Below are 5,104 nucleotides of genomic sequence, written 5' to 3'. Positions count from 1 at the left end.
TGTTATGAAGAGCAAATTATGTACCAAACTCTGCAATCATGGCTTGCTCATCTGCCCAAATGCAGCAATTACAGCAGTAACTGACACTGCACCACACTGGAACACTCAGCTCCTGCTGAGTACTTTTGTCCCTGCTCAACCATCAAATAAAGTCACAGTTTCCCTTGGTGAATCAAGCTAATGACAAAATTCAGGGTTTACATATAATCCAACAACTCAGTGAGCAGCTGCTTCCAAAATGTGAGATACAGGCAGAAACATCTTCTGGAGAAAGGAGAAGGGATCGTGTCACCCTCTGCTCACACACTGCTCCTGGGCACTGCTATTCCCAGTTCCAGGGGAAAACAAGACAGTACAGACAGACTTCAGCAGAGTTCATTCCACATTGTCCAGCATCTCCAGGCTCACGCTGAGGAATTCCTTAATCAGACATAAAGCCAAGTTGCTTTCTGGTACATCTAATATTTGCATGGGGACATTGCAAGTAGGCAGCTTGGTTTGTAAAGATGTTTAATCATGAAGGTCTGGGTTAAAGTTCAAGTTCAAGTGTCTGCACTAAGCTGGAGAAGATCTAAATAAGCAGCAATTGAAACAGTCTGACTCATACAGGGCACTGCTGGACTTTGAAATGGCTGAGTGCTCCAAGCTCTGTTGGGAAGGGTTCTTCTTATTTCAGTCCAACAGCAACAGAAGGTACATTTGGGGGGAAAAAAAGGCATTTTGGGGAAAGGCAACATCTTCACCTGGTTTCAAGGGCTGCAGACAGTGGATGCCTTTAATCCTGCTGCTGTCAGAAGGGCCAGGCTGCTCCGAGCAGCAGCTCCCACCCTTAAAAGGCTGAGCTGAGGCTGGGAGCCAGGAGCAGAGCAGCCCCGAGGAGACATCCCAGGAGCAGAAGTGCTCCTCTCCCCACGTGGAACGTGGGTGGGAAGGCAGCAGAGTCCAGACAGGAAAAGGGACTTTCCTGATGCAAGAGCCTGAGAACTGTGGGGTAAGAACAGACCCATCTGGAACGGCAGCTGAGACACAGCACTGGGAGCTGCCCTGCCTTGGGATCAATCCCAGGAATCCCAGACAGCTTCAGCAGAGAGAGGAGGGCCTTGTTTCTGTAGCACTGGATGCAGGTTGTTTATGTCTTGCTTTAACACGTCGGTAGGAGGAAGTGCTCCAGTGGCAAAAGAGACTCTCAGAGTTGCATTGCTCATGTGCAGCAATGTTTGGACAGCAAACCCACCAGTCTGTCCCATTCCCATATGGGAAGCTACAGGAAAAAAGAGATGGACTCTCTGCCCACTGTGCTAGAGAGTGAGATAATTCCACTAAATGTGAGTGGCGAGGTGCTGCTCTGAGGCACAGCCAGGGCTTCAGTTCCTGTGCCATGCCAGACTGAGGCTGGGCTTGTTGTGGCAGGAAATGAGAGGCACCAGGCACCGGGGCGGGCTCTGCCCTGCTCAGCGGCCCCACACGAGTGCCCCGAGCACGGCTCCGCTGAGCGTCCCTAAAACCAGCACGGGTTGGTCTTTAACCTCAAACCTGAGCCATGGCTAGGCAGGTGAGCAACAGTACTCCTTGGATCCGATCCACAACAAACCTTGGATCTGCCTCTGAGCACTTATCTTGCTTTCTGTGGGCAGGAAAGAACTCGATGGTTTCCACAGGGAGTCACCAGGCTGACTGTTTCCACCAGGGAGCACCTGGAGCTGTCCCTGGGCAGCACCATGAGCACCTGGCTGGATGCACCTGCCCTTCTCCCAGGAAAGGGGATGCACATTCCCTGAGCACCTGCTGGATCCTGAAAGGGGCAAAGAGAGAGCCCCGGGCAGCTTTCAAATGCTCCCACGGCCAGGATCCCCCAGCTCCTCCTCTCTCCCGTCCATCCTGGAATGATGGTGGCACAGGAAGGAGCAGCACAGCAGTGCTGCTGTGGGACAGCCACTGCAGAGATGAGCACTGCTCCTTTTTGGGATAAGCATATTCCTGCCTGATCAAGAGGTGCCTGTAACCTTCAGAAAGTGGAAGCTGGGGGTGGACTCTGCTCAGATTTTAATCCAGAATTTAAGTTCTTGGTAGCAGGATGTCTTTTTTTATTGTTTGCAGTTTCTGGTGAGGCAGAGCCCTCCTCCAGAAGCAGCCTCGAGCCTCTGTCACAGCACCAGTAAGAATTTCCCCTTTAAGTGACTCAGGCTGGCAAAATGTTCCATCACGGCTGCAGAGCCCCGACCCCGCTGCACTGGCCCCAAAAACCTCCAGTGAGCAGCAGGGAAATGAAAAACCATCTTCTTACCACCTCGGGGCTAATCCCTGTCCTCTCCTCCGAGCAGCAGGAAAGCACAGGGCAAAGCCCTGCCGGACAAGAATTATCCAGCCCAGAAAGAAGAATTTCTAAACACCACTGGGTCAATGACCACGCCGAATGTCAGGATGGAGAGCAAACAGTGACCTCTGGAAAGTGCTGCATCAGCCTCGGCAGCCTGAATGCCACCAGTTCCTCGGGGAAGGGCAGGAATCTGGGAAACGGGCACTGCACGGACATTTCTGCAGGGTTCTGGTTACTTTATGCAAAAATCTTGGGATTTCACGCTCCCACCACAAACCGGCCCGCGGGGCCCCTCTGCTGTCGTGTCCCAGCACTGCAGAGTTAACTCGGCACAAAGATCAGCACAGGCTCCCTGAAAACCACCTCATTTCCAGGGATTTTGATGGCATCGCTGTAAAAATGACCCAGGAAATTCAGTCTCCCACTCACAGAGCAGAGAAGCCCCGAGGAAACCCTGCAAGGGACTGTCCCCGATCCACCAGTAACTCACTGCTGGGAAGAACCCATGTCCCACCACTGATTTCCACGCAGAGCCCTCTGAGTTACAGTAACCAGCCAAGACTGGGGTATCCTAACAAAAAAATATTAAAAAGTATCTTAAAAGGGCTTCATTTCTCTATTGCTACAGAATAATTCATCTATTACCAAGTGACCCCACCGAGGGGCCTCTCTGTTATTTAATATCCACCAGGCTGCACAGGACCCTGCTTTGGGAATCATGTCTGACCACTTCCAAAGCCCAGCATTTCTGGCAGCTCTCCCCAGACAAAACAGCCAGTACCGAGGCAGAGTGTGTAATATTTTATTGAAACAAACGTGACCTTTATGCCAAGGCTTCCAGGTGAAACGAGCACACTCCAGTGGAGCAGGAGGCCGCGCGTTGGTGGCCCCAGGGTGCCGTGAAGCTCAGATGGCTGCCATCCTTCAGTTATCACAGTACTGTACCTTTACAAGAGACAGCATCAGCACTGTGATAACTGAGCCAGGGCAGCCTGGCAGTCATTGGCCCCTCCGTGGCACTGCCGAGTCCTCGGTGTCCTCCTCCCTCAGTGTCCCAAAAACCCCGCGTCACCCCGCAGGTGAAAGCCTCAGGAGCCTTAACACAAGTAGCTTTGCAGCTGAGGTTCACCCCAGGAAATCACCCACATAATTAGCGTTAAATCTTAATGACCACGGCGGCTTCCGAGCGGTTTTAAGCAGCAGCTCCTCGTGGGCAAATCCACCCACGCCGGATTTAATGGAGAAAGAGCAAGCACCCCTCCTGCAGGGGACAGCCCTTCCTCCCCCTTAAATCCAGCCGGCCGGCGGCACTTGGCTCACGCCGCCCGAGTGTTGGGTGTCAGGGAGCAGCGGGGACAGTGGCAGGCAGCCAGGAAAGCTGCCGGAGCCACTCCGGGACAGCGGGATGGCCGCGGGCACGGCCCCGACGGCGGCACCAACCCCAAGGGCGGCACCGGCGCCGTGCCCTGAGCCCGCCAGGCTCCTGCTGCCTGCTTCTCCAGCAGCTGGGATTTCCCAGCCCACCCCACAGCTTCACTGGGCTCCCTGGAGCCTGGCACGCGTGTCCCAGAGGCTGATCCCCGCCGTGCCCTCCGAGGGCAGCAGCTCCCGGTGCCAGCTGGGCTCACAGGAACTGCGGGGAGCAGCTCGAGGTGCCCGAGTTGGCATTTTTAGGTCATCAAATCCACATAAAAACATTTGAAATGCACAATCCCACTAATTAGTTAAATTACGAGCTTCCATCAACCTATGTTTACTCCCCCCCATTGTGTTTTTTTCCTTCCTTAAAAACAGGCACTGCTGAAAAGATGATGGAACTATTTCTCCACCCACCACTTTGCTGTGTATTTCCACAACTTTACCCCCTCTTGGTTTTTTTTTTTTTTTTCTTTCCTAAAACCAGGCATTCCTGAAAACATCACCAAATTATTTCTGCCACCCCCACGTTGCCTGAGGGAATTGGATACATCAAGTTCTGAAATGAGTTTAAAAAACCACAAGGGTTTCATGCAGCCAAAGTTAATGTGTTACTAAGTTTCCAATAAAAGTCCATTTATGATGTTGACTGAGCAGCACAAGAAGCTTCCACGTTTCCACCAGCTGGAAGCAGAAACTCCAAAAACTGGGGGTTTTAACACTCTAAATAACTCACCTGGCAAAGAGAAGGTGCTGAGATGTCCCAGAGGCTGTTTTTAGGAGAGAAACACAAAACACTGGGCTGGATCCAGCCGTGAAAACGCTGCCTTACAAGTTTGCAACTCCAGAGGGCAACGGAGAGGCAAACGTGGAATATCGGAGCAGCAGAACCAGGAGGAAAAAAAACACATTTGCACATTTTAAAACAAACTCCAAACATACATTACATAAAAAGGGGACAGTCAACAGATTATGCAATGCTGACGTCAGGCAGCACAGATGACTTCAGCATGCATCCCCAAATTTGCAGATTTGCCACAGTTTGGGGATTAATCATTAAGGAATTGGCTGTTGCTAGGAAAGCACAACAAAAACTTGCTAAAAATATTAATGGATCCTGTCCGTGCAAGGGTGGGTTTTGGAAAGGAAAGGAGCTGCAGGAGCAACGAGCCCTTGGCTCTCACTCCCAGGTGTTTTCACACCACCACTGGTATTCCAGGTGAGGAATTCTACTGATTTCAGCATGGCTTAAGTGTGGATTGGGAATTCTACACCTCACAGGCTGAGGTGATGAGAGAAGGATCACCGCTTTGCAATTCAAGCATGCTTTGATCACTCCATCAGGATTTTACTCGTGCTCCAGCAGTTCCT

This window comes from Motacilla alba, chromosome 8 (genome assembly GCF_015832195.1).
Source record: "Motacilla alba alba isolate MOTALB_02 chromosome 8, Motacilla_alba_V1.0_pri, whole genome shotgun sequence".
NCBI lineage: Eukaryota > Metazoa > Chordata > Aves > Passeriformes > Motacillidae > Motacilla > Motacilla alba.
This window is presented reverse-complemented; position numbering follows the sequence as displayed.